We start from the raw sequence: 10,853 nt of genomic DNA on the forward strand, positions 1-10,853 counted from the left end.
CCCAGCCCGACCACAAGGCTCAACACTGAGAGCCCTCAGGGAATTACCTGTCACCGCAACAGTGCCTGTTAAATGATCACCATTAAGATTCCCTCCGGATGCCCGATCCTACCTGCCCAAAATCAAATGTGACCAAATTAGCTATCCAAATCAAATCAACCTAATTATGCTCCCAGACTGTCTTACAGTGTGGAGTAGGTGAAAAAACTCATGGCGAAATTAGGACATGAGTAAAAAATTCCTACTCGGCCCCCTAATGGCAACTAGCAAGCTCACACTGTCTACAGGGAGGGAGCCGTGCGAGCAAAGAGCTTATGGGAGGGGCAAGTGCCTATTTAATAAGCACTCCTTAACCCCTCCCATCCTAGTGGCACCACCCAAAGTCGACCAATAAAAATTGGGCACGTCTCTCCCCTTACCCCGCCCGCAATTACCTCCCCACGCCCAGGCTTTGCCGGGCGTGGCAGAATGGTCGTTCTCTGGGCCCAGTACAAACTTGTGAGATGGACTCCCCCCCATACACCCCCCCCAATTCTTTGATTTGTTTTGAAAGACTAGGAGATTGTTATATGTCCTTTAGTTTCTTTTTAATTTCTTTAATCCAAGCTCTTTATGTTTCTGGCTCCCCAGTTTGTTTTTAAACAAGGCATGGCAGTATGCATAGTATGCATGTTAATTATATACAAATACCTTTTTGATATTTCCCCCTCTCTCTAGGATCCAGTGTCAGTTGCTTTATGCACTCAGGAGGCCAGATTCCTAACCCATGTTCTAGGGCCTGTAAATCCTATCATTAGCACCTGTTCCTGCTGTCCTTGTCATCTCAATGTCTCTGATCATTATGGTACTTGTCCTGCCCTCCCGGTGTCAAACTGTTGATCCTCCTGCTTAGGGTTGACAGCATCCCATTCCTTTGAGTTTAAAGGGCCGACACATCCCATTAATGGAGACTACAAACATGGAGCTGGATGATGTCACGAGGGTCAAGTAGCAGCTGATTTACATCAGGAAAATGGCATGGGGGAAATGGGTTAGCCCTCCCTTTGCCCAGCACCATAGTCCCAATCAGGGGGAGCACTGCTGCTTTTACAGAAATGTAACCAGATAGGGAAAACACACTCCTCAACAAATGTGCGCACAGCTTCCAGCTTGCACCAACCTAGGGTGACCATATAACCGGGTTTGCCTGGATTTGTCCGGGTTTTCGATGGCAAATCCGGGAGGGGAAAAGGAAATCCGGATTTTTTTCAAAGGGCAGCTCTAATGGGAATTAACAAAAATACTTATAAGTCCGTCATTTTTAAAGATAAAGACATGAAACTTGGCACAATGGTAGCTCTTAGGAAGGGCTTTAGTCATACCAAATTTGAAACAGATCCGTTCATCCATTGATTTTTTTTCAGGAATTTTATAAAAATTGAGGTTTCAAAATTATTATTTTTAAAATTGTCATTTTTAAAGATAAAGAGATGAAACTTTGCACCATGAAAGGATTTAGGTAGAGCTTTAGCCACACCAAATTTGAAACAGTTCCGTTCATCCATTGATTTTTTAGGAATTTTTTAAAAATTGAGGTTTTAAAATTATTATTTTTAAAATCGTCATTTTTAAAGATAAAGAGATGAAACTTTGTACCATGATAGGATTTAGGTAGAGCTTTAGCTACACCACATTTGAAACAGATCCGTTCATCCATTTATTTTTTAGGAATTTTTTAAAAAATGAGGTTTTAAAATAATTATTTTTTAAACTGTCATTTTTAAAGATAAAGAGCTGAAAGTTGGCACTATGATAGCTTTTAGGTAGAGCTTTAGCCATACCAAATTTGAAACAGATCTGGGGCCAGTAGCAAACCCTGTTAACAACAACAGCAGCTTGCAATGAGTGAAGATACAGTCAGAAAAGATATTTGAGGGAAGGGGAGAATGTAACACACAGAGTATAGCAAAAGCTTCAAAGTACAGCAAAACCTACAAAAGTAGGAGTGAGTGAAGTTAATTTCAGATACATTGAATCTCTCACTTGTTCTTTATTTCAGTGATTTTAACATTAAGATGTTATGTAGAACAGATTTGTCTTAAATGTGTGTTGTAAAATCAGACATGTGACCAAGGCTATGTTCGGGTGGGCACGCCCCCTTGGTACTGGACACCCCCCCTTGGGGGCGACCATGTTGTCCTCCTTTTTGGTTTCCAAAATATGGTCACCCTAACCAACCCCATCTGCTGTGGGTCCACTGCCAATGTACACCTGTTAGATTCAGCCAGATTACTGAGCTGCTGCAGTTGCTGTTTCAGTCAAGGTGACCCAATATGGCTACATTACAATGCTCCTGCTGTTACTTCCAGGCCTCCTCTTGTGTATGCTTTTCAGTGGTGGTGGGTTTCCCTATGGCCATTTCTACACCTGCCTGCCCCCCCAGGATCGTCCCGGGATCATCCCTCTGCATCCAAGGCCTTTTCTACACCTGCCTTCCCCCCCCCCCCCCCGGAATTATCCCGGGATCATCCCTGTGCATCCAAATGACACACGAGATCCCAGGAGCAGGTAGGGACAATCCCTCCATTTTCCTGGGATAATCCTTAGGTGTAGAAAGGGCCTATTCTAGTATTGCAGAGGGGGTTTGAGGATGGGAGAGCCCCCCCCCGGAAAAGCATCCAATGTTACAGAGATGGATAGATAGGGAAGGGGGGGACACAAACTGGCACACGTATGGCATTGCCATGTAATCTTATTTTAGGCATAGGGTATAACTTCTTTTTGGCAATATGGATCCTCAGAAGATACAGATAGACCTGTTGGATGACTAAGAATCACAACAAATCAAGGTACAAGCTAAGGGCTAATTTGTTTTTGGAGATTTTTTAAAGAACAGTTAGAGAGTCTTGGGTGCAAACAGGGGTCACAAGTGGGGTATGTTGCCTAGTAGCTAGGTGAAGCAAAATAAGCTGCTTCTTTTTTTAAAATCCTGATGTTCTTTTGTATAAAAAGACTAGCATGTTTAGTATGTTTAGTAGTAGTAATAGTTTCATTCTGTTAGAAGCTTGGACTGATTTGTTCTGATCCGTTCCATTTAGTCGGAGGATTAATTTTTTGTGAACAACCCAGAGAGATTTTGGGCAGTATATAAATGTAATAAAAAAAATCTGTTTATGACTACAGCTCCCAGCAGAATGCTGCGAGCTGTAGGACATTTTTTCTGTTTAAACAGCCATAGCATTGCGCCGTTACTTTTGAAAATGTAGTGGACCAGATAGGGAACGCGAGGGTTCTCTCCTGTCCTTTATTTTTTATTATTTCTCTTTTTATTTTGTTTTAGCTGTTTGCTCCAACATATTTTCTGTACCTTGGGTCAAGTTTTAACACTAACGTGGGGATAAGAGAGCTCCGGCTATTGGGCGGTATAGAAATGTAATAAATAAATAAATAAATAAATAAAGGGTTGATAAAGGGGAGAATAAGGTGTTACATTAAAATTCCAAATTTAATAATTCAATGCGTTTGTTTTAACTGTTTTGATGATCTTTAGTAAGTCATCATTTTGTGTGTTTCTTTTAACAGAAAATTACTTACAATTTTCTTAAATAAATGGATGCAATAATGAATTTAAACATTTAAGCCAAGATCCATGGGACCTTGTTCCTTTAAATTAATTTAAACTATGATTAACATTTTATTTCATTTATTACATTTTTATACTGCCAACAGCCAAAGCACTCTTCTTTTTAGGAGGGGGCCGCTGACATTAAGATGATGCCCCGCCCCGCCATCATTCTAGGCAACAGTAAGAATTTTTCTGGGGTCTTTTTTTGTCATGTTATTTAATCTTTATAATAGTATTGGTCACTCAGTACGAAAATCCTTGGTCCTCATGTTAGATCATTACTCAGAAAACAGACACAGCTCCTCTATCTGGTGCTGATTTCTTGCTTCACTGCTGTGAAGCCATTCAAAGCATTTAGACAGAAGATGGGAGCAGGAAGAAAACTCTGCCTAAGTGGAAATTCATGTGCTCAAGGCTTTAGAAGTGTGCTAATATCTTTCTATTGCTGTCTGCTCAAAGCACTGTATGTGTAGATTATTCCCATGTTCGATATGACGGACTACACTGACCATTCATCTGCAAAAAATTTTAGTACTTAATTTTCATCTGTGCCACTGCTATGAAAAAACTTGCTAGGCTTAGTGCTATTGGAAGAGGAGTTAATAAAATCAAGTTTGTGATATTAATTTTGTCACCTCTGGCTTTATTAGTCAATTTAATAGCCATTAAAAATCCCATAATCTATCTCATAGTCTCATCTGCTGGGTTCAATCAATGTAATTATTGAAATATAATTAAATACAGCACCACTTAAGTTTTTTTTTTTAAAAAAAAAGCGCAATTTTTATTAATAGAACTGGAAGAAAATATCTATGCAAACCCTTAAATTCTGAAGAGAAAATGCAGAGGTAGCATATTTTGTGTTTCATAATTAAAGAGAATGCTGGTGAGTTTGAGGTAAGCAACAGTATATGAAAGCACAAGTCATTTAGTCCTGGAGAGATTGATGCAGTCAATTTGGCACCTTAGTGACAGTTAATGCTAACCACAGTTGTGCGTAATGAGCAGCCATGATTAGTTGAAAATTAACTGAAAACTAGTGGCTGAGCCCCAAGAGGAGAAAAGAAGGGAAGAGGCAGAGAGAGCGTGAGCCCAAGACTCACTCAAGTACATTCCCAAAAAGTATGATCTAGCGTTTCATCTGAATGCTGACCCTTCTTTCTATCAAGACCACTCTTGCTCTAATCGTCTCTACATTTGTTTCATGTGGACATGGGTTATTTCGACATTCTCTTCACTGGCTTGTTGACTCATTTTCTGTTCTACATTCTGCACTGTGACTTTGTATTCTTGCCATATAGGGCATGTCTACACCTGCCCTATATCCCGGGAGCAGGCAGGGATGATCCCTCCATTTTCCTGGGATAACCCTTAGGTGTAGAAAGGGCCTTACTTTCCTGACCCTTCAAAATTTCCCTTACTTCTGCTGGCTATAATCTCACCGTCTCATTCTCAGTGTCAACCATTTTCTATTGTAGCAAAATGCTAATCTGCCACACCCGGCATCGCCTGGGTGCAGGGAAGCTAATTACAGGTGGGGAAGGAATAAGAGGTGGCGTGGACGCCAGCGATTGGCTGGCGATTCGCCCCAAGAGGGAGGGGAGGGATCAATAAGCCTATTTAAGGGCTTGTTTCCCCCCTCTCTCCCTCTTTCCTGAAGTGGCTCCCTCCCTCCCTCCCTGTAGGCAGTATGGGCTTGCTAGTTGCCTGTTAGGGGGCCAAGTAGGAATTTTTTGCTCATAATCTGAATTGGTTATGAGTTTTTTCGCCTACTTCATACTTCAAGACAGCAGGGAGTATTAAATAGGTTAATTTGTTCACATTTGGTCACATTTATGGCGGGTAGGCGGGCATCTGAGGTTCATTAAGGTTGTTGAGTTTTCCTTGGCACCAAATGGTGAAGGACAACGCCTGAGGTTCAGCAGCTCCAAGCCCTGAAATAAGGCTTACCCTTGAGGCCAACCTTTCTCGCCCACTCACAGCCTGGCGGCAGGAGGAGGGGTAACACCGGAAGGCCTACCGCCCCAAATGGGGGAGCCAAGGGGTGGCGACGGTTACACGCCACCCCTGGGGCTCGGAATGTCTCGCCGTAATTAGTAACGGCTTAGGCCATGTAGATAGATGCCCGCTTAGGTTTCCCTATAGAGATCCATCAAATAAATGTTGGCCCTTGTTTAAACCCAGCTACGGTGTGTCGCCTCTTTATTTCTGCACTACACCTTCCCGCAAATAATGACTTGTGGAAAAATTCCTTTCCCTGAAGATGTTGACACTACTTCAGACCTGTGTATTCTTTCATGATTTTTCTACAGAATTTCTCGACTTCCCACACCTTCAGCTCATCCCCATATGTGCTTCTCCACATATTTATCTGTATGCTGCCCTGAGATCCTTGTAATATAGGGTGGGATATAAATGTTTTAATAAATAAATATTTTTAATACTTAACACTGTATAACCTCAGGCATGGCCTGCCTACTTGCTTAAGTACTGTGACAAGCTCCCTTACAGTGGAATCTTACACACGTCTATTCAGATGTAAGCCCCATTTGGGTTCAGTGGGACATATTCCAGGTCAATGGGTATAAGATTGCAGCCTGAATCCTAACAATTTGACAGTGTCAGCAAATAAGAATTCATGTTTTGAGATGTGATTTTGAATCGTCATTTATTTACTCCATCTTTTGGCACATTTTGTTTGCAAGGAACCCATGAAAAGTTCATTTGCAAAGTTTCAAAGTGTACTTCACATATGGACTGGAACCATTTAAGCAAACTAAATTTACTCCCTGTGTAAATTCAGTGTGAGCCTCTTTGTTGCATACCTGTTTCACCACGTCAAGTTTGTCGCACTGTGTTGTTGTTGGGTTTTTTGTACTTTTACATTTTTGCACATCTAGGACGACCTGCCAACATCCTAGCATCACAACTATTGGTAAAACATAAAATCAATCTCTTTATGAAGTGCATCTACTGTATAATGCCCTTTTATTGTGATGTGTGTAGTGGAGAGCGGAGGAGGCTGGTACTGATGACCAGGGTCTCATCTACACCAAGCAAGATATTCCACTATGAAAGTGGTATATAAAAGGCAGGAGCCACACTACTGCTTTATAGCCGTATTGAAGTGCACTGACAACTGTTGGGGCCCATTGAGACATACCATATACCGCTTTCATGCCACTTTCATCATGTTATATCCTGCTTTGTGTAGATGAGTCCTGGGCCCCAACAGTTGTCAGTGCACTTTGATACCACTATAAAGCAGTAGTGTAGATCCTGCAGTGCACTTCAATACTGCTATAAAGCGATAGTGAGGCTCCTGCCTTTTATATACACCACTTTCATAGTGGAATATCCTGCTTGGTGTAGATGAGCCCCAGGAAGAGGTAAAAACTTGCAGGCTAGTTTACTAGTTTTTAAAACAATGCTGAAGATTAATTTCAAAACTACCAACCCTAGAGTGTCCAGGAGCAAAGGATCGCAGGACTTCTGAACTTTTTGTGGTTGTGTAGAAGGGCTAATTTAAGTAGAAGCTGTTAGGTAGAGCAAGAGAAGCTGCCCTTGCTGGTATCCCTTTTGCACACAACTATTAAAGGTACAGAAGCTTTGCTCTCCGAACACACCTTACTTAATGTTACGAAGACTTTACAAGGATATTGCACCAACAATAGGAGGTAGATACATGTAGGTCTTTAGAATTAAGTAACCTGGGGGCTGTCTAAAAGCTTGGAAAACTAGGGGGTGCATGGTGGTGTGGCAATGATTATACACTGCCGCGGTTGTACACCTACCCCAGGGCTTCCTGCAGAGAAAAAAAGTCAGGGACTTACCGCGGCTTTTTTCTCCAGAGCGAGGCGAAGACACACAAGACGATGTCAAGACAGCCCCAAAGCCTTGCTTCAGAGTCGCAGTGGAGGCATGTCCGGGTGGTGCCTGGTGGAAGGTGACCTGCAATTGATCACCTTCCTCCAGAAAGAGGGTAGGGGAGGCTCTGGTCCCCAGATAGCCACCCAGAAATCTTGTGCTCCCTCCTCAGCATCAGGATTACCTGACACCACCCCAGGGGAGAGAATGCCCTGGGGTTTCCAAGAGACCCAGCGCCAACCTGATGCCATGAATATAACCCCAAATCCAGCCAGTCCATGAGAGTTATCAGTACACCTGCCCAGCCATGCCAATATTCCGGGTTCCATAATCACCATCGTGAGATAGAGGTAAGGTTCTGGTGCGTGAAATGCACTGGAGGTTTCCTCTGAACCTAGAGCTAAAGGAGGGTGGGGGGATAAATTGCACCCTCTTCCTAGCTCCAGAATTTGCCTGAAATCCGAGATTTTTTTTGGCTCCAAGCTGGAGGGAGAGGTGGAAACATGATGGTTTGCTTGGCCTCTGAGCCTGATCAGTGCTCCAATTCTGAATACTGTTCGGACACAGAGGCAGAGCAATCCTCTGACCCTCTTCCAGGTGTGAACTGTTAGGAATTGGGGAATGTTTTCAGCATCACCCCTGACCAGTTCGACCCTAGAGCTGGAGGGAGGATCAGGACATTTCCCCCTGACCTTATTGTTTCAGGAATGTCGCACAAGATCAGGGACAAAATCCTGCCACTTGTGGCAATGGCATTTTTCTAGCGGCAATATATTTTGGTTTTCAGTAATGCCAACCAAAATGTGTTCTCCTCTTCCTCTTTTAGTTATTTTTGGCAGAAAAATTAAAAGCTTCCCAACCTGGTTGACTCGAGGCAGTTTTTAGTTGCTACAGTGATTATTTATAAGACTGGTGTAATCCCAACAACATTCATAGGAATCAGGAAGATATATTTTGAGACACTGGATATACCAAAAGGAATTTGTTCAGGAATACAGACGTAAGGAAATATTCATTGACCACACAGAGTGATTAGCAATAATCTCTAGGGGTGTGCACGGGCCCCCCCCGATCCTCTTCGCACCCAATCCGCAAATTGCAGATCGGGCCCGCTCCGCCCCGCCTTGATCCGCCTAGGGGCCACTCCGCTCCGCTGCGGAGCTCCGGCTCCGAATCGGAGCTCCGCAGTGGCAGGGAGTGGCACTAGGTAAGGCCCCCTCCCTCCTCCCCCTTACCTGTGTCCGTCCCGGCCCATCCCAGCTTCACTAGAGTCCGCGGCTCAACCAGGAACTGTAGGCCCAGATTGCGGCCTACACTTCCTGGTTGAGCCGCAGGCTCTAGTGAAGCTGGGATGGGCCGGGACGGACACAGGTAAGACCCCCCTCCCCCTTGCCCCTTACCTGGCTCTGCCGCTGTCGCCGCACGGGCAGCGGTGGCGGCAGGGCCAGGTAAACCCCCCTCCCTCCTTTCCCTTACCTACATCCGTCCACGGTCCCACGGCTGCTTCAACTGAGCCTGAGGACTCGTTGAGTCCTTGGGCTCAGTTGAAGCAGCTGCGGGACTGTGGACGGATGCAGGTAAGACCCCCCTCTCCCTTGCCCCCTTACCTGGCTCTGCCGCCGTCGCCGTATGGGCGGTAGCGACAGCGGCAGGGCCAAGTAAACCCTCCCTTACCTTTTTTGTGGAGCTCCGGATCGAGGCGAAGGATCCGCCTTCACCTCGATCCGCTCCACAATGCTCCGCGGCTCCCCCAATCCTCTTCGCCTCCACCTTAACAGGAGGCGAAGCCCCCCAATCCGCTCCTGCTTCTCCGGTCCAAGGAGAAGCGGAGCACATCCCTAATAATCTCGTTAACCCACCAATCTTGGAACTAGCTTTCTGTCACAAAAAGCCTTTACTTAAGAGGGGCTTCTATGTGGCACAGTGCTTCAAAGAGCTGGCTACAGCAGACCTATCACTCCATTAATAATATTTATGTTCCATTTTTATTATTTTAAATTACTCCATTAAAAGAAATAATATTCAATCACCTTAAACGATTGCACAGTCATTTTCGTGCAGATTGTTCTCCTTGATCACATCTTTAAAAAATAATAATCTAATGAGCAAGTCTAAAATCATTTGGAGACGTATGTGACGAAACACTCTTCTTACCAAATCAATCAACAGATTTCTCAAGATGGAGGTCACTTGAGTATTTCAGGTTTGCTTGTCATAACTAAGATATCAGTCAAGCTTTCAAACTCTTCAAATGTTTCTTAATTAACTTTTTATGCTTTAAGTAGAAGGGAAGTATGTTAATCTGGAACATTAGTAATGGGTAAAACCGAAACTACCCCTAAATTCATCACTTCCAAAAAAATTCTAAGGCCAAGGCATTTGGATCCTATCAAGGCACTTGGTATTCTGCATTTGAAGTTTTTGTTAGTTTGCTACCCAGGTAAATAGGGTTCCCATCAGTCTAACTTTGTGTCTGTGTGAATTATACCATTCAAAGAACGATTGCCTAGTGCAGCAATGTAAACCTAAAATAAAAATCACTATGTTCATCAGTTGTACATTAATCTATTACATGTTTTCGAATGAAAAAAAATCAGTATAGGAAAACATTCTCTCAGTTGTCTGACATCTCCAAGTGAAGTTAGATAGGGTGTCCATATGGAAAGGAGGACAGGGCTCCTGTTGTATAGAAAAGGAAATTTCAGCAGGTCTCATTTGTATATATGGAGAACCTGGTGAAATTCCCTCTTGACAACAGTTAAAGCTGAAGGAGCTATACTAGTGTGACCGGATACAAAAGAGGACAGGGCTCCTGCAGCTTTAACTTTTCAGATGAAGAGGGAATTTCACAAGGTGGTGAATGTATACGAATGACACCTGCTGAATTTCCCTTTTCTGTACAACTGTTAAACATACAGGAGCCCTGTCCTTCTTTTCATACGGTCACCCTAAGTTAGAACTTCGAAAGATATTAACTCCCTTCAAACATTATCCTGATAATGTGTGAGGGAGCTTGGTTTAATCTTCTTTCTGTAGTTTCATTCTCACCCTGTTCCTCCAGGCTGGTACAGATGTAACACTCATTGCATCTTAATTATGCAAAATAATTGGGAGTGGGCTCTGACGCTGGTCTTAAACTAGGGTGACCATATGAAAAGGAGGACAGGGCTCCTGTATCTTTAACAGTTGCATAGAAAAGGGAATTTCAGCAGGTACGGTTGGTATATATGGAGAACCTTGTGAAACTTCCTCTTCATCACAACAGTTAAAGCTGCAGAAGCTATACTAGAGTGACCAGATTTAAAAGAGGGCAGGGCACCTACAACTTCAACTGGTGTGATGAAGAGGAAATTTCACCAGGTTTTCCATATATACAAATGAC

The sequence above is a fragment of the Elgaria multicarinata genome, chromosome 10 (assembly GCF_023053635.1).
Source record: "Elgaria multicarinata webbii isolate HBS135686 ecotype San Diego chromosome 10, rElgMul1.1.pri, whole genome shotgun sequence".
Classification (NCBI taxonomy): domain Eukaryota; kingdom Metazoa; phylum Chordata; class Lepidosauria; order Squamata; family Anguidae; genus Elgaria; species Elgaria multicarinata.